Raw genomic sequence first — 23577 nt, forward strand, 5'->3', positions numbered from 1 at the left:
CTCTAAATTGGGAAACCTATTCCATGGTACTAATTAAATGAACAACTGAAGCTTTCTCCTATTGCATAGCCATTTCACCAGATTGAGTTTGATGAATATGGAATTTGGGCTCTTTCTGGATAAGCAGGCAGACTCATTTACATGTATTGTGTTCAGGTCTGGAGGACCATGAGAAACCCCGGTTCATACATCGTTGCCATTGTGAACTTGGATTTTCATGTGTCATAAACACTGGGAGAAGTTCTATGAGATGGGGGAAAGATAGCACCAGGGTAGTTATTGAACAGAGCTTTGTAGAATCTACTGTAAAGGTAATAACGATAAAAGCTAAATTCCAGGTCTGATAAATGCTGTAGCCACAAGCATGTTCCAGGAACTACAGGCTAAATGCAGAGTACCTGGCTCTTCTTCCTGGACAGGTTCGTTTATGAAGAGGGTTAAGGTGTTCCCCACCAGTCTAGAATTAGACCTAGCAAGGCAGTGGTTCAGTTATCTCAAAGTGGGAAAAGCCAGAGAATGGCACAATAAACAGCATGCCAACCAGTTCTTGGAGTCAAAGTTGAGGAAGTTGAATGTTATCAATTTTGAACTTAGGACTTGAAATTGACACAAAGCTAAGAGGTTCCAAGGTTGATTGGGTTTTGGAATTGAATATAAAACAACACTATGAGAAATGGTGACTTGATCAGCCTTTGCCCTGACTGTTGATGAACAACTTAATACGTTAGCCCTCTTAGTATTTTTTTGTTTGTTCTACTTAATACTTTTGGTTGAATACTGTAATCAATACACAGTTATTCTCAATTGTTGAAACTTAACTGAAAAGTGATCACTGTTAAATGTAAGAGTGGGAATAAGAGAGGGAAGAGATGTGCAATTTGGGACATGCTCAAGCTGACTTAACTCAAATGGTAGAGTTAGAAACATACCAGGGGATTCCAGTTCAATCCCATCAAGGTGGCAGGTACCAATGCCATCTCACTAGTCCCAGTGATCAATTTCTGTTCACAATTGATCATAATGATAGGACTAAGAGCCAAAGGGAGCACATAAACAAGAGTAGTGTCTGCAAATACTAGCTGATAGATTAAAAAAGGGAGAGAATGATCCAACATGGGAAGTGAGATACACAGCAGACCCATAGAATGGCAGATATCCTAAACAGCACTCTGGCCTCAGAATCAGCCCTTAAGGCACGCGGATCTGGCTGAAAAGCCCATGAGACTATTTCAGGCATGGAAAGCCAAGACACTCTGGGGAAAAAAAAAACCTAAATGAAAGATCTCCGCAAGTGAAATCCCAGTGAAAAGAACAGGTCATCAAAGAAGGAGGTACCTTTCTCTGAAGGGAGGAGAGAACTTCCACTTTGACTACGACCTTGTCTAAATATGATCAGAGTTGGTGAACTCAAAAGGCTTCCATAGCCTTGGCAGCTCATGACAAGAGCCTAGGGTGATTACTGATGCCATAAACAAGATTGTCAATTTGTTAAGTCAACAACAGGAGTCACTGTGCACTTACTCCTCATGTAGGATCTCTGTCCTTAATGTGCTGTACATTGAGATTTAATGCTATAACTAGTACTCAAACAGTATTTTTCACTTTGTGTTTCTATGTGGGTGCAAACTCTTGAAATCTTTACTTAATATATGCTAAACTGATCTTCCGTATATAAAGAGAATTTAAAGTGAATCTTGATGTGAATGGAAGGGGGAGGGAGAGGGAAAGGGGAGGGTTGTGGGTGGGAGGGAACTTATGGTGGGGGGGAGCCATTGTGATCCATAAGCTGTACTTTGGAAATTTATATTCATTAAATAAAAGTTAAAAACAACAACAACAAAAAAAAAATCCAAGCAAGAAGATCCAAGGAAACAGTTGGAGTCAGAATGAAGATTCAGCGGGATTTTCCAACAGTTCTGTAGGGACATGGTTCACAGGTGGCCCATCCTAAAATAAAAGACACAGAGTCAAAGCTGATGACTTCACTCTTGGCATTGCTGAATAATACAGGATAATCAGTGGTTTCTCACCTTTACTCTTAAATCAGTCTAGTGGTCCATGACCTGAGAAAAATGTGTCAATGATGGGGGGTGCGAGGACACATGCATACAAGGCCTGCCTCATGACATAAACTTCCAATGTATGGTCTACAATATGAAGTTTTTTTCTACTCAACTCTCGTTTTCATTATAAGGCTCATTAAGTTATTTTTTTTTCACTTCAGTTCTACCTCATGTCTCAAATCCTGTGTGTATCTATCTTCCCTCTGAGCCAAAACCATGTAAAATACAGTAGTTTCTCCTTTATCCCAGAGTCCAAGCTGTAGGAGACATAGGGAAGTTCATGCCTTCCCCAAGATACTAGTGGTAGTAGTGTTCCTCCAGACTCCAGTGAACACGATGTGGGATGAGAGCAGACAAAAGGAGTGACGTTTCATTGTTCAGGAAGGTGAGATATCATTCCTCATAGATAATAAATTTCATAAGTTGAGTAGATGAGACATCTAAGATAGTGCTCTTGGGACCTTTGCCTGTTAGATTATTTTGCTAAACATCCAGTTCAGTTCATACCAGATTACACCTCACCCTTGCCAAGCTGAATGAAAGGAAGAACTGTATCCTACAGTGGGGCCCCGTGCAAGAATCTGAACTCATGAACATCCACTCTGATTTGGGAAGTGAAGAAGAGATAGAGTTGGACTTGGAGTTCACACAGTGTTCAACCAAAGCTGACATGACACAGAATCAGAAAAACTGTCTTATCAAAAATTATAGTCTACAGGGGTAAAATGGAGCAAACTTTCACAGAAAAAACATCTTAATTCCTATTCCAGGGAAAGAAATAGAAAGAGATATGTAATGATTTGTAGTTCCAGTGAGCCCATTTAACTTCTTATGCTGGCTTTCTGGATGATTCTTTCCCAAAACTCCCAAAATCGAACACAATAACTTTTCCTCAAACTTGTTAGAGAGATTTTCCTTTACTAAGATGTCCCAAAAATGACTGAGTCTCATGGATTGGCAGATAGATCCATGGAATGTGTATAAGTTATTTAAAAAATAACCTCAATGATCCATCATGGAAATGCACATTTCCAGCTGATTTTTAGATTCATTAGCACATGCAGCCTGCAGATTGTTCATAACTAACTACTGCCACTGCTCTACCAGTGATAGGCACTGTACACCCAGGTGTAATACTGAGTGTCTTGGATCAATTAATTATTGAAATTAGAACTCAATGCAATTAAGGATGGTTTTGAGTTTCTCAAAAACAGCTCCATTACGTGATGAATAAAAGGACATAATAAAAATCCATTGACAGTAAGAAAATAGACAAAAATAAATCTTTTAAGTACTTTTGAATAATATTTGCATCATGTATATTGCCTGTGCAAAGAGGAAGGGTCATATTGAGCCTTTATAACATGCTTTATTATAAAAAAAATCATCTTTATATGTGCTGGTGTTATAAAGAAATTAATGAGCCCAGTATACATGTGGAATCATATTGATGGGACCCAGTTTGAAGAATACATGAATGTACATGATTGTCATATTGTGATTCATCTAAAGAGGGTATAAGGATCCTATATGAGTAGGTTTTCTTAAGGCATGTCATTAATGGATACTTATTTTATACCTTGTCCAGTTATTTCATTGACTTGCTCTTTTGTCTTGCTGCTACAAGCATTCACCACACCAATGCCACATCCACATAACAGCTAGACCAACTTTTCCAACATATAAATCAAACAAGGCTCCTCTCTGCTTGTAACTTCTTAGCTATCGCGGCATGATTCTCAAGCTGTCACGTGGGTAGCAATCACCTGGGTAAATTGTTATACACACATGCCAGGGGCCCACATTCAGAGATTCCAATATGGCACATATCTGTTGGAGTCATAAATATGATATTTAATTAGCATCCCTAGGAATTCCAAAGCAGTGCCCCAGAAATAAATTTCATTGTCTTTGTCAGCCACAATGGCTTGCAACATAAGTCCATGACTCCTCAGCACAATAAGCCAGGACCCAACATGGTCTATCTTTCATCTGTGTTCTGTCCTCATATCCCACATCTCCATGGTTTATCATAGACCCTATCTAGCCTCATCAAAACCTTCCTGCTTCCCAAGTCCCTTGCATTTTCTTCCAGGCCTGACTACTTTTTTCCTGGTGCTCCCACTTTCTAGAATGCCTTTCTTCATACAGCTCCACTGAGATGGGGTAATGACTGTGCGGGTCCTTACCAGTGAGTGACGGCTTAGGAGCTGAAATCCATAATGTCTCAGGATTGTGATATCTTGGAGGTAAGGACATCCTTATCTAGTTAATATTTGGGGTGTGTGTGATTTTTTTATTTATTTTCTCATAGAGAATGAGTTTTCTAATTTTGAAGGAAGGCTTCTGTTGGAGGAAGAAGCTCTGTCACTTCTCCAAGTCTATTTATTCTCTAAGATCCGGCCAGGTTACCACTGTTTACAGGGTGGGATGCTGTTTCTTTCTACCCTGAAATACCTCTGTTCTTCCCTTACCTCACAGTACTATCATCACCGTGCCTGTTTCTAAGGCTGTGGCTAATTCTAGCTGTTACATAAATATATGATACTGTAAGGTATCTCAAAAGAAATTTTGGTGACTCGCTAACACATCCAAGATTAACAAGAGCAGCTGCTCTGGTTGTCAGTTACCTTTCCCTTTCATAAAAATTATCCAACACATTCTTGAGTGCTAACCCTGTACTTAGTACTTTACCCATCTTTGGAGAGCAGAAGTGGACTCTCCTATGGCTCCCTTAAAGTCCCCTTACCTCTTCCCCTGAAGGAATCTTCTGGCTTCTTTGCATTCATCCTCAGCAGTACCCTACCCCTCCAGTGCAGGTCCCAGGAAGACCAAAACAGCCACTGCCACCGGTCCTTCATCCATGGTGTTCCTCACGCTACTCAAATCCTCTCATGTGCTTCATTAGTACTTAACTGTGCTTCCAGAACCAGCTCATGGTTAATCTTCTGGGATCCCTTCTGTATTTGCTACTCCACTCCAAGCAATACTTTCCATGAGCCCAAAGTTTGGTGATGACGCCATGCTGAAGGCACAGTATACACTGTGTAAGGGAAGAAAGTACCTGGGTGTCACCTAGTGCTTCTCCCCAAGCATTATTTTCAGGCATGCGATTCCCTGCTCACCAAGCCCTCCACTCCCACAGTTGGTTCCTCTTGAAGAGATCCCTTTTCCTAGTTTAAACAAAAACTCATATGGTGACTGTCCTCCCCTTAGCGCCTATAAATTCTTGGAACTTACCTTGATTGCAGTGCATAGACTTCTGCTTAGTGTTTGAGTGTGTAGATTCTCAGTGCTTTATGAGGTTGGAGACTTCATCTTGCTAATTTTGTGGACTCCAAGCAAAATGTCTCATTTGACAGAGAATGCATTTTTAAATTAATGTATTTATCAAGTCAATGACATAAGAAGCCTAAGGAAGGTTCCCACTCACTCACACATGTGTGGTTCACACATCTGCTCACTTACTTCTCATTCATTTCATGCATGAGAATCCCTCTGGGGGCCTCTGTTTCCTCAGCTATAAAATGGGAATAATGATACTTCTCTGATCATCTTACTAGAAATTTTTGAAAGTCAAAAGAGATAATATTATTAAGGACTTTAAGACTTCACAATTTTGTTTAACTTTTATTTAATAAATATAAATTTCTAAAGTAGAACTTTTGGATTACAGTGGCTTTTCCCCCACATAATTTCCCTCTCACCTGCAACCCTCCCATCTCCCATTCCCTCTCCCATTCTATTCGCATCAAGATTCATTTTCAATTATCTTTATATACAGAAGATCAATTTAGTATAAATTAAGTAAAGATTTCAACAGTTTGCAATCACACCAAAACACAAAGTGTAAAATACTGTTTGAGTACTAGTTATAGCATTAATCACAATTTTTAAAAATACTGCAGTGAGCCAGGTATAAAAACATATAGACACATTCTAGAATTTTTCCATGAAGTTAATGTTTATTTTAAAGCAGCAATATCTAAAAGGATTTTATAATATGAGATATTTCCTAAAACAAGGTTTTGTGGAAGCCAACTTTGGTAAGAATGCATTTTTAGGACGCTGATGAAGCTTTTACACCAAGAATTTCAGAGTCTTCAGTATGTGAATGCTATTGTACATAGGCCAGAGTTACTGATGCACAGATTCTCCGTATTTTGGCCAGAGAACCTTGCTGGTCTGGAATTAGCTAATACAACATTCCTATCTGCCCAAGAACACATTGTGGAGAAATGTGCAGGAAGATATTCCATTCAGATCCATATTCCTCAGCCAAGTCAGCACCAACTACACACCACAAAAGATCATTTTTCCAAATTTACAAAATAGGAGATCTTCAGAAAACAGATGAGACTCCCAAGAGAGGCAGTAGAGGATATTAGATTATCTCCGGAAGCCCAATAAAGCTGCAGCATATTTCAAGACAAGTTTAGTCTTATCACTATGACTGTTTTGCACCATTTGCCATCCATGGCAGAATGCATTTTCCGTATTGCCTTTTCCTCTAGCCATATTTCTCTGTGTTTTTAAGAGTTATTTATTTATTTGAAATGCAGAGTCACAGAGGGTGGGAGAGACAGAGAGATCTTCCACCCACTGATTCACTCTTCAGATGGCCACAACATTAACAGCTGGGCCAGATTAAAGTCCAGAGCCTGGAACTCCATCCTGGTCTGCCAGATGGGTAACAGAGACCCAAGCACTCAAACCACCTTCTGCTGCTTTCCCAGGCACATCTGCAAGGAGCTTTATCGGAAGTGGAGCAGGTGGGATTTGAACCAGCACTCATATGGGATGCTTGCATTGCCTGGGGCAGCTTAACTTGGGCCATAACACCACCCTCTTAACTCTCCACCCTTCTTAACTTCAGACCACTAAATGACAGACTTTTTTTGCTGAGTGAGGTCTGTCTGGCAGTTATAAACCCACTTGCCTCCCCACTATTCACTGGCAGGATTCTTTGCCTCCTCTCTAACCAGTTTGCTCAGTGCTTTCCCGGTTATTCCACTCAGTTGCCATCTCTGGGCTCACCATAAAGGTTTCCTTCCTCTGCTTCATACTCCTTTCCTTTTCCTCCTCTCCCCTTTCCTCTTTTCTCTTTATTTCATCCACTCATTAGCACACAAGCATCCACCTATTACCATCTTAACTATTGGAAACACAAACACAACTAAAACTGCGTTCTTTTCCTTCAAGAAACTTAAAGAGGCAAATATGCAAACCTGAAGTCTGCAGTGCAATGTGCTCAGCTTAAAATGGACAAGATACAGTGGTGCTCACACACATGTATCAGGGAAAGAAATCTTCTAGGGAGAACTAAAGGAGATCGGGAAAGCCTTCCCAGAAGTGCCTAAGAGACATACCTTGAATAATAACATCACTGCACAGACCAGGAGATGTCTAGTCAGGAGGACAAATGTGTGCGAAGACACAAAACTCAGAAAGCAAAATATATACAAGGAATTGCTGCTAATAATAAGAGCTGACACTTTGGGACGCATACTGTGTTCAAGGCACTGCCCTATGCCTTACTCAGTAACTCTTTGGTTATGTTTTTTTTTTATTATGCTCATCACACAGACGAGAAAATTGAAGCAGAGGGACACAGATCTAGTTAATTGTTGGAGTGGTGATTGGACTTTAGATTTTAAGCTTTTAAAAATCTCTAAAGTCCAATCACCACTCCAACAATTAACTAGATCTGTGTCCCTCTGCTTCAATTTTCTCGTCTGTGTGATGAGCATAAGAGTATTTCAGGCATGGAAAGCCAAGACACTCTGGGGGAAAAAAAAAAACCTAAATGAAAGATCTCTGTGAGTGAGATCCCAGTGGAAAGAATGGGTCATCAAAGAAGGAGGTACCTTTCTCTGAAGGGAGGAGAGAACTTCCACTTTGACCATGGCCTTGTCTAAATATGATCAGAGTCAGTGAACTCAGGGGGCTTCCATAGCCTTGGCAGCTCATGACAAGAGCCTAGGGTGATTACTGATGCCATAAACAAGAGTGTCAATTTGTTAAGTCAACAACAGGAGTCACTGTGCACTTACTTCTCATGTAGGATCTCTGTCTTTAATGTGCTGTACATTGTGATTTAATGCTATAACTAGTACTCAAAGAGTATTTTTCACTTTATGTTTCTGTGTGGGAGCAAACTGTGGAAATCTTTAGTTAATATATGCGAAACTGATCTTCTGTATATAAAGAGAATCAAAAATTAATCTTGATATGAATGGAAGGGGAGAGGGAGCGGGAAAGGGGAGGGTTGCGGGTGGGAGGGACGTTATGGGGGGGAAAGCCATTGTAATCCATAAGCTGTACTTTGGAAGTTTATATTCATTAAATAAAAGTTAAAAAAAATCTAGGCATTCAATCACAGTTGTGTGCCTGTAGGAGTGACTGATACTAATGAATATGAAAGCATATAAGGAACAGTCACAGAGGATTTTTATGTCCCTCTCAGGTGTCTGAACATTCTGAATCGCTTCTCTGGTTACTCTGACTGTATCACTCTCCACTTGTTAAATCCCAAGTACTCACTGTTTGTGGGTTGGCCCTTTACTTCCCCATAATCTACCCACATCCCTTGAACTGAACAAGTTGATGATTGATGCGTCTTTCATTCCTCACCTCCTAATTAGATGGTGAGTCCTCTGGTTGCAAGCATCGCATATTTTCTTTATCCCCTTGGTATGCAACATAAAGCTCTGCATATCACAGATATTTAGTTGAAATGGAAACAGGGAATGAGCCTGTGAATCAGTATTAGAAGTAGTAACTCAAGGCTTTATTATTTGTGGAGCATTTTCATATACAATCTTTGCTCTGATGGTAGGTATGTGCTTAATCCCTATTTCAGAAATGAGAAAACTTGGGCTCAGTATGTGGGGATGAATAGTGGCATTCAGTGTTGGAATAGCAAAAGAAATGATACCAATTGAGGTTCTGAACCCCTCATCATTGATAGTCATGTTCAAAAATGCCTTAACAGAAAGGAACAGGCGTTACTGGAATGGAGTCTCTATTGATGTGTTTAATCTTGAGTCCCTTTCTAAAGTCTCTCTCATCCCTGGAAGCTGGCCTATGATCCAGGTTTCTTTCACTGCAGCAAAAGAACAGTTCATGGAGGCAAAAATGCATGATGTTGGCTGAGTTGCTAAGAAACCCAGAACGTTTTTAAATATGCCAGGTCACTGTCCCACAGAGAGACCAATAATATGTCATGTCTCCATAGTAACCCACTGTGAACAGGATGTGAGTTGAAAATAGAAGAAACCAAGAGGGTAGTAATCAGCAATAGGTAAAGCTGGAGAACGCTGAGTAAGAAACTAGTATGTGTAAAATACCGAGGGAATTAGTAGTCACGCCTGTGTATTGGAGTCAAAGAAACTGGGTTAGCATCCATACCCCACCACTGAAAGTTGTAAGACTTAGGCAAAACAATAAAACTCTTTGAATTGCATGTTCCCCAGCTGGAAAGAAGTGCTGTATGCTGCCCTACTTAACTCCCAGGGATGTTGTGAGATAAAGGCCTATGAAGATAGAAAATATTTTTTGAAGAACATTAGAATCTTTGCCTTTAAAGGGGTATACTCTCCCACATAAACTGGAGTGGTAAATAACTTAAAGTTCAATTTTTTTTTTAGTTTGAGAGAGGGAGAGAGAGAGAGAGAGAGAGAGAGAGAGAACCAATTAGAGCTGAAGTCAGGTGCCAGGAATAACCCAGGCACTCTAATATGGGATGTAAGCTTCTCAAAAGCTAGGCTGAATGCCTACTGCTAAAAGTTCATTTTAGTTGGCTTTGGTTTATATTACTCAGAAAAAAATTTATGTTGCCAACAGATTGTCCTTCAGATTTGGCTTCACGAGGCGGATGTTAATTTCCCCGGCTGTTTGCTGGAAAGGGTATGTATTTGGGGATTTGAACCCAGATTTCAGCCCATTTCCCTATTTGTATGATCTGGATCTAGTTATTTTGCCTCTTAGCCATAGGATTTTTTTTTTGTAAAGTAACAATGGAAATATTGACAAGTAGCATGCTTACACTCTTGCAAGGATGCCTCTGCATGATCCCTGTGTCTCATTGGGCTCAGGACTTTTCAGCCCCTCCTCAAAGCAGCACCAGGATTTCTGTCTATGGGTTTATTACAGGGCCTGGCCCTAATTCCTGGAGTATGGACTGGGGAGTAGATCATTATCTCTAGCCAGTGTGGCTTTTCTTTCATGGGATATGGCAAGATTCAGTTACCAGAATGTATTAATATGCAGATTCAGGATGACTCCCTCACACTGGTCACAGGACAAGTTCAGGGCTCTGGGATAGCAGCAGCCAACTGCTAACCCTCAGGCTAGAACTACAAGTATAGATCAATGCATCAGTTCTCATCCATCTGCATACAAGTGTGGTGCCAACTCTGATCTACATCACCTTAGGGTGGTAGTATAGAGGCACGTGTGTTTTACCATGCACACTCCTTCCCATTGACACCCAGGGGGGCCACCTCCTATACTGCAAGTGTCATATGGAAGGCAGGACTCAGAAGTTGGCTATACCTGTATCCTATGAGGTCTTTGGAGAACACAGCTGATCAAAATCAATGAGCCCTCTAATTGGATGCCTCTGTTTGACTGATTGAGTGATGTTATGCTTTCCCCAGAGTTGGTCTTAAGTCATGCTGAATGTGTGATGAACTTTTCTTGCATGAAGTATATTAATTTTTTTTCTACTGCTCACATTTCTCCATGCTGGTGACAGTAGATGAGAGGCAGGAATATGTTCAACATTGAAAGAGATGTTGATTAGAATGTCCATAGTCCATATCAAAGTGATTGGGTTTGAGTCTCAGCTCCACTGTCAATTCCAACTTCCTGCTCATATCACCCTTGGAGGCAGGAGGTGATCAGTCAGCTCTCTGGGTCCTGGCTATCCATGTAGGAAGACCTGCACTGAGTTTCCAGCTCCCAGCTTTGGCCTGGCCCAGCCTCACCTGTAAAAAGAACTAAAGGAGTGAACGAGAAGATGGGAGACTTGTCTCTTTCTGTCTTTCTCATTTTTGCTGAAGGAAGGGAGAGAATGAGGGAGGGAAGAAGAAAGAGAAAAAAAAAATTGGGAGAGAAAGCACTTTACTGAGTGCAGTGATTATAGCCTTAGGAGTTCAATAGAAGGCATACTGGAGCAGTATTATATGGTTCTACTCTCAGACTGTGAAATTCTAAGTAGTTAATATAATATGACTAGAAAATACACTATCATTCAAATGTCTCTACATATTTTGAGTTAGATGGCCATTTGCAGCCATCATCAACAGAGCATTAGGGTCACAGGAAACAGGTATCCATGGATGACTTAAAGGCTGATACTGTGTCATGAGCAATGTTATAATTGATGATTGCTGACAAATAATGCTAGGGAGCTGCTGACCCAAGGAGATCTATGTTGTTCTGACACAAACAGATTACAAAGAGCCATGGTATTATAAGTAGTGCTTCATTAATTTGCAATGTGAAATATGAAATTTGAACAATGCTGGTATATTTGACAATGAACAGCATGGAGAAACTCTTGAACTTGAACACACAAAAAAAGATGCCCAGACACTATGAACCTATATAAGCACAATGACTGAATAATAAACAAATACCTAAGTACCTCATCTCTGCCCATTATTCTAAATCACCATGCATAAAATACAGTGCTTCTCTTGGGGCAATTAGTTCTATAATATATTTTTAATAAAATTGCATGTACAGACAAGGATCCCACCAAAAACATTTCTACAAGGCTCCATAAATCCTAAGGTGACTTATATTTACTATACTTTTACCCAAGGAATATTGAAAATATCATTTCTATCACCATTACTTCCAATACTACCACTCCCATAATAACAATAATTATAATGATGACCATTAAATAGTTAAGAAGCCTTTCTTGGCCCATGCCTCTCTCCCACCCCTGAGAAAAAAATGGCCCCTCTCTCCTTCCCCTCTCCTGCTTTTCACAGTGTCAAGGGTTCCACACTGCACCTGTTTCCTGACATCTTGCTCTCACTCTCAGATGTATGAGTGCCTGGACAGTGGCCAAATACAATTCCCTTCTGAATTCACAGAATTTACCATAAATTCTGGTGCTGCATAGGCACTCAATAAAGGTTTGATGAGTGAATGAATTATGGATGAATTAATCTATAAATTATAAAATGAGATAGAAATGACAATATGAGTACAGTAACATTATCATTTCCTGACAGAATCATATTTTAGGACAGGATGGTCCAGAATCCTGAAAGGATGAAAGGATACAAAGGTACAGAGTTTATTTTCAGGTTAAAAAAAGAATATTAAAAATATTCCTCAGCAGGTACCTTAGACAAACGTTTCTAGGAGTCTTAAAGCCTTTCACCACCACTGGAATCAGCTGCAGTGCCCTAAAAACTACAAATTGCTGAACCCCACATCCATCCTCCTGCATCATGGAAAATGAGGGCTTGTGCCTTGGAATCTGCCTACTTAAAGAAGCTTTTCAGTTGTTTTTTCGTACTCTGATGTTTGAGACACATTTCTGTGTACTTACACTTTCATCTCAAAACTTGCATTCATGTGATTTAATTTAATCACATGAATTCTTGATCCTTTATTTAGAAGGGAAATAGGATTCGATCCCAGGACTCTCCATGAGTCGATATTGTAGAGTCCTTTACCTGCAATTGCATTCTTTTCTTTAGATATCATGTTAGTATTTCTAACATTTTGCTTTTATTGCATGTCATGTGGCTCATGTGGCTCCTTGTCTACAGCGTAGGCTCCTGGGGTTGTTGATTGTGACAACCTTGTGTATTATTGTGTTTCCAAACACGATCACAGTACCTGGTCTTTGTGAGTGAATGAATGAATGAATGAATGAGTCAGTAGAAATGACTGGATAAGTAAATAATGGGATGAAGAAAATATTTCTACTTGATGTTAATTTCACCACATTCGATCTATTTATACTTTTTGTTTGAAGTGAATGGAGGGAAGTTAGTGGGGGGGGGGAGCCATTGTAATCCATAAACTGTACTTTGGAAATTTATATTTACTAAATAAAAGTTTAAAAAATATTTCTCCTACTAGGTTGCTTTTCTCTTCTCAGCTAGTTCCTGAGAAAAGTACATTTTTATAGCTGCTTAATTCAGAATAGCACATTTTCTGGGAAAAAAGAAGGGAAAAAATAGAACACAATCAGCAGACCACTACCCTTCCTCTCTGTGTTATCCACATAGAAGCATTTGGAACCTGAATGCATCTTAACAAGAACAGAAAATGTCAAATGTGAACCAAGGCCTGCCAAACAAGAAGATGGGCAGGTAAATCAATCAATTTTCAAGACAATCAAAAGTATGAAGGATATCTCATGACACAGCCTTCAATTCTGAACTCATTCTATCCTGAGGTTAAACTAAGTCTGACACCTCCTCTTATATCTACAGTGCTTGATAATATGTCTTTGATGTGCTTAAGAGGAGAAGAAACAGTTGGCTTGTCTTAACCCTTAAATCTTTGACCAAAAGGGATTTAAACTTGGTAGGAGGGGGCAGAAATTAACCATGCTATTATATTTCTTCCATCTCCACCCATCCCCACAGTTGCAATGTGATGGAACCTGAGGAGTTGGAGGAGGTAGGAAAGAATAAGGGGGTATAATTACTGATCATTTTTCATTTGATACATATTTATTGAGTACATACAAAGTACCAGATACTGACATATACACTAAGAGATGCAGATGTAACAAACACTGTCCCATGAACCTTATAGTCTAAGGTGGAAACCCACATTACTCAGTCACACACACACAGATTATTAAGAGTTGTTGAATGTCTTGAAGAAAAACTAGCAAATGGATACGATGTATATTGAAGGCCCGTGGATTGAGAACATGATGCTATAACATTGAAGTTGAGCCCTAAGGAATGAATAGGAGCAACTGGGAAAACAGTGGAAAGGAGATGTGTGTTCCAAGCAAGGAAATAACACATTTGAAAGTTTCAAGTGTGGGGCAGAGCTTGATCAACATCATAAAATAAGAATATAATAAAATGTAATTGTTGTGTGGATTCCCCAGAGAAGAAAAGCCTGAAACAATGGCTCATCTGCGGTATCACTTTATTACTGAACGCAACTCCAGGGACTCCAGGGAACAGAAGTGACGGAAAAGTACAGTGAGGTAGAGAAGGAAAAAAGTGATTCAGATGAAGATTCCAAATCAATTTGGCAGCCAGGGACCTTCTGGAGAGATGCTGCCATTCAGGATGATACCTGGGGCAGTGGGGCATGAAGATAAACATGGATTCATAGCTCTTTCCGTTGGTTAAGAAGCATTCTGTATCCTTCAATCTGAGGTGTATGTGTGCAGGTATGAAGCTGTATCTAGGATCCTGGGGCAGGACATGAGAGCTGCATTGTGTACAAGGCCAGGTCTGTGATGTGGCACTAGGAGCCCATTCAGAGCTGCCTATAGCAATGAGGAAGGAGTGGGAGGCAAGGAAGCCTCAGAATCTTAAGTGGCACACAGCTGGCACATGCTCAGATATTAGAAGAACCAGGCATGAACATTGCCATCAGGTCTCAACTGCAGATGAAATGTGGGACCTTGAATAAGTAAGTCCTCATCTACAAATCATGAAGCAATGCCTGCTTCTTGCCCCACCTCCTCATTTCCCATTTTCTGAGATAACTCATGGTCATCTGACCTCCAGACCCTGCTCATGGAGGTCGCCAGTTGTAGGCATGGTCCACATTGCTCAATCCCTTCTCCAGTTCTCACCTGGTTGAGATGGCACAGACACCCGGCTCTGTTCAAGAATTGCTCTTCCATTAAGGCACACGTGGCTAGATTCTCTTGCACCTCATAGTCAACCCACCTCCACCTGGCTCTCAGGTGTTCTAGGTCCATTATTTCCCAGGAAATATCAGGAAACCCCAGGAACTTTATATACAGCCTCATCCACCCTTAAGCTTCAGATCTGGATTTCCACCTGCCAAATCCACATTAAATGAAAAAATCTAGTATGGAATTCTCTGTTCCTATCTCCCCTTTGACATGGTCTTTCTCAATGACCTTTCGCTAAGAGAAGTAAACCCTAATATCCCAAAATATCAACTGTATTCCATAAATTGGCTTCTCTCCTATACATGTGGATGTTACTACTGATGTAGTATCCTGAGGAAACGAGATAATGTTCATGGAGATATTTTCTGGGTTCCAGGGTTTTGTTAAATAGCCACAATTGAATAACCTACTTCTATAGCAGCTTTTACTATTCTGAGAATTGTAGTCTTCATATGTAAAATAATATTTAACTAGTTGATAAGTTGATTAACTTTAGTCATTTAAAGACCTAACTATGAAAACCAAAGCTCTAAAATAATTGGGAGTTGTATTGAACAATATCTGTATATTTGGATAAGGAGATATGTTTTATTAAACTCTAAAAAAAAACAGAAATCATTTTATAAAATTTTGATCTATTGAGCTACATGGTACTGAACATCTTCTGTTCACAAAAGACACCATACACTGAAGCCGAGAAGATAAAACACTGGGAGGTGAAACTTGTTCTGCTTGTTTCTTGTGTTTTCTTCTGAAGTCTGCATCCCCTAGTACAGTGTTTACTACTATACTAGCGTTGCTCTAATGAAAAATTAAAAACCTGGTGGTTTAAACATCAGAAATGCATTGTCTGAGTTCTGGGGCTGGAGGGCTGAGACTGAGTCAATGCTGGCCCCATCTGAAGCTGTGAGACAGAATGTGTTCCATGGCTCTTTCTGGGTGTCTGGTGGGCGGAGGGCGATCTTGGCATTCCTCAGCCTGTTGCTGCATCAGCAGACCCTGATCTCTGGCTATGTTCATGTAATATTTTCCTTGTGTGTGTGTGTGTGTCTGTCTGTCTGTCTCTCTGTCTAAATTTGCTCCTTTTATAAGGAGCAATGGATGAGGAGCTCACACCCTGCCATATGAAACCATCTTATTGCATCTTCAATAATTCCATTGTCAACTAAGGTCACATCACAAGGATTGTAGGTAAAGATACACCATAGACATTTGGTGGGGAGGGGTCACAATCAACCTCTATTACAATGTAAGCTTCAGGAGAATGAAACAACTTTTCCTTTAATCATTGCTATGCCTGCAAAACAGAGAAGAGTATCTGGAATGTAGTAGAAGGCCAATGTTATATATATATATATATATATATATAAAATAAATGCATGTATCAATCAATCAGCCCAATCCATTTCCCCAGAATTAATGTTCTCCACTTTACAATTGTGTCTCATCTTCTTTTTATGTTATACCTTCCAGCCTCTCTAAAGTTTACTCCTAATTAATCTCTATAAAACTGTTCTCCCATTGATATTACAATAAACATCCTAATTAATCATTAAATCATAGCTAGAATGATAATCATGAACATAATCATTAGTGTAATATTTAAAAAGTTGCGCTCTGCTCACTAGCATAATTATGGTTAATTATGTGTCAGCCCAAAAGTATGTATTTCTTCTAGAGGTGAAAAAGGGCATCATCAAGACATCAATCTACATACCAGCCACGTTTGGCATGGATGACTTAGCTGTCCTCTCAGGCTTAGAGAACCCCTTTCATTCCAACAGGTCTGTCTGTGCCTGATAAATCTTAAACTAAACAAGTTGGGATCTAAACAAATTCCTGTTCAACTGAGGCACACATAATAGTTAGACTACAGAAGAAAATCTTCAAGACAGGGACCTAAAACTTTAATGACTGCCCAATATTTAGGAAGGAAAAGCCAGATTCAGAATGCAGGGATAACCCAAAGAATTATTTTAATTCTCAAATTTTAAGAGGTAGAGTGTCATTTATTCATTCAAAAATAAAAATGTTTTGGGGCACCTACTGTATAGCTGGCACTGTACCAAAAAATGGGACTGTGACAGAAGAGAAGACAACAACGTTCCCTACTTTACAGAATTTATAATCTAACAGATGGGAGAATACATTTATGAGACAAGTGACTGTAGACAAAAGTAATGGATTCCAGTTATTAAACAGGAGAAATAAATGATTATTGAATAGAATGCAATAAGACCAAATTTTTAGTTTATTTTAGGAAATCAAGGAGGGTTTTCAACCCCAAAATGTAATGACTTTTAAAATAAAATTAAAAGACATCCATAGTCTCTGGGTTTCATGGATAAAACAGTAATGGACAATATTTGACTCACAGTAAAGAGCCTGTGATGATTATAATTAATGGGATCTGTCGCCACTGAACTTTAACTGTATTACACCAAAATTCAGACTGCTGAACTGGAAAACTGCTGTGCAGATATGCACTCTTGGATCAAAGGAGAGAGTCCATTTTTGCTCTCTCTTCATGGAGTCTGATCACCCTGGCAATGCATTCAATGGGCAGAGTCTGTGAGGTCCAACTTCTTACTAAAATAGGCCCTGCTCCCTCTGGATAGTGGATCAGAAATTTATACCATGAGCTTCTGCCTAAGTCCAGCATCCAAGTCTCTTCTAAATGGGCATTTAACCTAAGAAATCAGGGGTGCTGACCACCATGCAATTTGTCCAATGGGCCTGCGCTAGACCTTCCTTGAATTTTCATGCCTTTAGATGAAGGTGGCTTTGGAGCTAATATTCTTAATCCCAAAACTAGATGTTTGAATGAGCAATAAGAGCTCCTGACATATATTTGCATGCAAGGAGGAGGACACCTGGAGAAACTCTTTGAACTAGATTCTGACCTTCAAGAGAGTTCATTTTTAGTTTAAAAGGTGGGATTTAGAATCAGGTGGTTGTGGCCATGCATCTTGGCTCTGTCAACTGCTGGAAACATGACAATCAGAATTTCTTCAAATGTTTAAGCTTCAGCTTCATAATCTGAAAATAGAGTTAAGAACAGCACTTGCTTTGTAAGATCTTGTAAGGACAAAAATAGGTGAAACATGTAAGTAAGTGTCTAGAACAATGATTAACACACTGTATATGTTCCAGAAGTATATACTCTGATTATAGTCCATGGCAGAATTTTTTCAGCTATATACAGATTCCAATGCAGGCAAATTAGGAAAAACTACTAGTAATCTATTGGTTCATATGCTGCACCGCTGTTCCCATAGGAATAGACTGTCTTATTCTCACGGAAGCTAGTGCATTTAACATATCCGTGTATCATCCCAGGTAGTCTCAGCCTCCGCTATCTCCCAAACCTCCACGCACTAGCTTTTCCTCAGCAATCACTATGACCCACTGACCCCACGTAGCTCCAGGTAAACACAGACTGCGTGTTTGCAGTCTGGCTCTTCCTATCTCTTTTATTTCAGGTGAAAAACCACACTGTAGGTCGTGGGACTTGAGTTTTTCATCAGTTGACGAAAGGACTGATTCAGAAATGCATTAAAGTAATTCCTGGCGCTGCAGAGTTTGACAGAGGGGGCCGGGGAAAGGGAAAAGCCCACTGTGAATTTTCTCTATTTCTTTCTGTGTGTGCAGAAAAGTCAAAAAGAAAAAAATTCCACATAGCCAGGTAGAAGCATCTTTGTAGAAACCAATGGGATCTCTACCTGGTCCATCACAATAGAGGCCACTCAGCGTGTTCCATGTATTAGTGCATACATTTTTCTGCGTTACTTCACTTTTCTCTCACTCTTGCCATTCTCATATTGTATTCCCCAATTTAATCCTCAATGCCTAATTTCTACTTCAGAATTTGTCTCTGGAAAAATCTTTCCTGAGGCTCTTGCTCACAGGCATAGTCTCACAAGATTCTCATACAGTGTTTGGGAATTGGGTTTCCCACTGGTCTGAAGGAAGTCTAAACTCTATTTCAGGTGGTAAGTGCAATTCATTGGCACTGTGAGTACCTGGGATCCTACATAGGATGAAGGGGAGAAGAAGAAGTTTTGGGAGACTGGGTTACCATGGAGCTTGGTCAATTTGGTAGCATGAGAACATATAAGAATTGTGAGGTAGATTGAGATTTTCTGTTATGGGCAGTGGGGCATGGCACCCAAAAAATGACATACACAAAAACCCACAAATAGTCCAATGATGTTAATTGCCAGCTTAAAGCATGATCTAAAAGCTTGAAACCTCCATGATAAACTAAAAGAAATGTTTAAGCCTTGCCTCCAGACACCAGACTGTACAGTAAAATGGGGGTGAGAGAATTGCCAATGTTAAAAAAAAAGTCTCAACAAATCTCATGTAAAAATCAGACCCTTGATATGCACCTTGATATGCAAAAAAATGGAATCTTGGCTCCTGACTAGATGAGATAGAAAAAGGCATAAGAATAGTTGGGTTAAGAAGCATGAGAATCTTGAACCTCATAATTCTCTGAACACCTCTCATGGAATAAGAAGCTTTTTATGTTATTTTCCAAGTGAGAAATTTTCCTTTGCCTGGAAACCATGCATTAGATTTTCCTGAAACTTGTGCTTTGCATGATGATACTTGATCTCATATCACCCTCCTTCCTCTCTCCATACGCTGCTTGATAACTGCAGTCCTGTCCATCAGAGATCTGTAGGTAAGAAATGCACATTGAAGGACTTGCAAGATCTAGCCGATATGTCCTGGCAGAAACTGCAATAACACAGATGAGACTAAGTCTCAATTCTTCATAGTGTTAAACCAGTTTAGCAAAATAGAATACTGAAGAAGAGAGAATTCCCTAGCATGAGAGTACTTACTTAATACTTGAAATTCGTTATCCAGGAGTAATCCACATAGTTGGCTGGAATTGTTGACTCCTTAAGCCCCAGACTTTAATGTGGCTTTCAGTAAAATGAAGTAGAAGTGCCAGAACTTCTTTGGCATAATATCAATTAAAGGTTTTCTATTGAGTTTGATTTTTTCATCATTCAAGACAAACACACCTGCCACCCTTATTGTCATAGCAGAAGCAGCAATGGTTTGCTAGGTCCCCTTGGTGGCAAGCCAGCTTGTTATAGCTACCATGGCCAACACTACAATGAGCCACATGTAGAGAACCACCTGGAAGAGACTGCTCATCTGCATAATGGCTAGACTGTACTCATGGGACCTCGTTCAACTTGCCAGAATACTATGTCTTCTTCCATTTGCCTGAAAACATGCAATAACCTTACCATAATTAGATGCCTCACAAGATGGCTATTTTTTCTCACTACCTCCAAGCCAATAATGAGGATTTGATCTTGGCTCAATCTAAGTGAAGACACATAATCTGTTCTCCAGGATAAAAGAAATATATACCAAATCAATGCAGCAGTCACTAATATATATCAGAGTAGACTTGGAGAACTCATCTGTAATTCGAGAATTATAGTCTAGGAAGGAATATCCAATAATTGCCTCAGTTGGCTCATCAGTATTGGATACAATGATTATCTACAGTAAATGAGATGAAGATGTTGGAACTCCATTAGCATAGTACTGATGAACAAACAGAATGATTAGGAAAGTGGGGTGTTACAACGGATGTAACTGAATTCCTCAGCGATGCTTCTTCAACCAAGGTGACAAGGAACATAATGGTGGGAGTTACCAGGTATTTTTGAAGTTCAGAGGAGGCTGCCCTTTAGATGGTATTTGGGACCCATTTTGAGTTTGAGGTGCCTTCAAGAAGTGACATTAATTGGCTTAATCTTTATTGACTCCCCTTGCTTTATGGCTAGTAACAAAAACAGGTACTCAAAGAATTCCTGCAGGTTGAAAGAATTTAGACCAAATACCAGAAATGTCTCAGCCATGGAGCTGAACTTAAATGAACTTCTATCTCTGTTTTCTTTCCCCTAGTTTTATGAAAAACATGAGGTCACATATATACACACACACACACAACTTTTTAGTACATTTCTCACCAATAAACTTTTATTTCCACAGTAGTCTAGTTAAAACAGTGCCCACCAAAATGAACTCATGCTTGCCTATCTGCCTTTGAAAATTCTCTGTTTTCTTTCCTTTGATAGATAGGAGAGAAAATTAAAAAAAAAAAAATGTTGAGCTCTCTGTTCCACTAAAGGCAAAAGGAAAAGGTCGCTGGAGTTCTTCTTCAAATTCTCTTCTTTGTGGTGGATGAAACTTTCTAAATCAGGGTCAAATCACTTCAGGCAATCCACTATAAAGTAGAACATTCTTATGAAATTGCACTATTTTGGAGATATCCAGGTGCTTTTTTTATTCCACCAATACAACTTCCTCCCACTTGTTTGCTATTTATAAAGACCCCCTTCATTTCCTCACCAAATGGTTGAGTTTCAACTCATCTCAACAACCAAAAGCCCAGCTGTCTTTTGAAACAAAGAAAAATATCCTCCTGTAGAATCTGAAATGGCTGTTCCCAGGGCAGAAGAGGATTTAGGCATACATGTCTAGCAGTGGTTCAGCCATTTGGAACTTCTCATGGTGGAATGGGGGATGTCACCTATGTCTACTCCCCTGCCAAGCTGAGTCAGCTACAGAGGAAGCACTCAGTAAATTGTGAGTTGATTTACTATGTGCCTGGGACTGGTTCTAAGCATGAAAAGTCAACAGCATGCCGTAACTAATTCCAGTCAATGTTGTTGAATGCTTCTGTGTGTTGACCACTCGTCCCACATGATAACCTGCTATTATCTCTAGTCTCTAGATGAGAAAACAGAGGCCTGTTGCTGTTGCAGAATCCATCTAAGGTTATATAGTTTCTGAGGAATAGAAACAATATTTGAACACAGGCTCCCAGCTGTAGGGTGGCACAAGATATAGGGTCACTCACTGAAACAGAACTACAGAAACTATGCCTTAAGAGCTCAGCAAGTCCACAGGAGTTGTACTTCCAGTTCCTAAAATCGGTGTCCAGGAATATTTCTTGATAATTCCTGCATCCTCACCCAGATCACTGATAAGTAAGTCCTACCACACCTCAACTTTCTCTTTCTCTTCCCAACCTCCCTGACTACTTCCACGCACATGCCTGTCTATACTCGGTATCTGTCTGGTTGTATAGATTCTAGGACTCAGCTTTCATCAGCTCCACACTGACTTTAATGTTTAAAAGGCTCGGTTCATCTGCCTCAAGACAACAGACACAATTTATTGGTGACACTGAATGACATATTTAGCTGTATCTTCCTATATCTTAGCAAAATATATCAGAGTGCACATAAGAATATTCAAATAAGCAACTCATGCCCTTAGTTAAGTTAAAACAAATGTCATTCTCATGAGCTTTCCTAATGATGTGAAAGCTTTTTTTGTTTGTTTGGTTATTGCTTAAATTTATATGAGTGCTAACTATATCAACATTTATCTCTTGAACCTAAGTCTCAGACAGCTGAGTTTAAGTTGTTATTTTTCAGTCACTTCACTTTGTTATTTAATATCTTGGATAGATTTTGTATATTGAATCAATTCTGAATTACATATCACAGATTTGTATCGTGAAAAGATCTTAAATAATTTTCCATAATAATGTTACTGCCTTCTCTGGTCCCTCCACCATTGAGCATTCATTGTTGTATGAGTGCATTCTTAGAGATTCCCTAACATGTGAACGCACTAGCCTTCTGAATCGCAGGCTAACATGTGGTCACTAAATTATTCATTCAACCATAGTAGTTTCCCTAAACTGTGCTCTGTGGTCAAAAACAGTTTCCCAAGATAGACTTAATCTTTGTCCTCATGGAGCTTGTACTCAAGAAAACATTGGCAGCAATTTTTGGACTATAAGATACAATCAAACTCAGGTTGAAACCAACCCAGAGGAAGGCAGGTAAAGGATTCAAGAAGGGTATAGATCCTGGTGACATTTACTTATGCCCTCAGGCTGTGTCTGAACATAGCATTATCAAAGCACTTTCTACATCTCCTGTAGCTTTTATATCCATTTGTATCAGGTTCTGTTTTGCATCACAGCTGCCATGCTTTTAGTAAAGCCAGAATTTAATGATAAATTTATGACATTACAAGAAGACCAAAAAACAAATATCTCAGAGTAAAGACAAAAGACCTAGTATCAAGTTCAGTCTCATTCCTGCCTTCAACCCATACCTACCTATAGATGTGAGAGGGTCAGTGTACAGTGACAGATTAGTCACTGGTGACAGGAGATGGAGGATTTGAGGTAAGCATGAGGTGTTATGCTACCAATGTAAAAAGAAATGTTTTGTTTGTAAAAGCCTTTCTCTCTAAGTCAGTATTGGCCAGGATATGGCCTGACTTCTGTGCCGTGGGAGGTGCAATGTGGGCCGTAAAATCCCTCAAGATTCAGCCAAACCTGTTCTACCTGTTGTGTCTTCAATACTGAATATAAGGGTCAGTTACATAAAAGCTAGAGAAATTTCCCTGGAGTGCCGCTTGGAGTAGTTCATTAAAGAGAAAGGTAAAATTCAATAATTAAATATTATCAAAAATCTGTCATTCCAAGGTTAAAAGCAAAACTAGTTATTTGCCCCAAGGATTTTCAAAGACCTCCTCACTGAGATTGGAGTTTCCTTATAAATTGAACCTAAGTAAGTA

General features: G+C 39.6%; 1 long non-coding RNA gene across 1 annotated transcript in view; it reads right to left on the reverse strand.

Annotated features, from left to right (window-relative positions):
• Window positions 1–202: 202 nt before the first annotated feature.
• LOC149126342 (uncharacterized) overlaps window positions 203–23577 on the reverse strand; it is a 48212-nt gene continuing 24837 nt past the window's right edge. Inside the window, exon 3 of the long non-coding RNA XR_016235980.1 lies at window positions 203–1947. This is a non-coding gene — a long non-coding RNA (uncharacterized LOC149126342). The remainder of the gene's footprint in view (window positions 1948–23577) is intronic.

Source organism: Oryctolagus cuniculus, chromosome 6 (genome assembly GCF_051225735.1).
Source record: "Oryctolagus cuniculus isolate XC-2025 breed Fujian yellow rabbit chromosome 6, ASM5122573v1, whole genome shotgun sequence".
In the NCBI taxonomy this organism is placed as follows: domain Eukaryota; kingdom Metazoa; phylum Chordata; class Mammalia; order Lagomorpha; family Leporidae; genus Oryctolagus; species Oryctolagus cuniculus.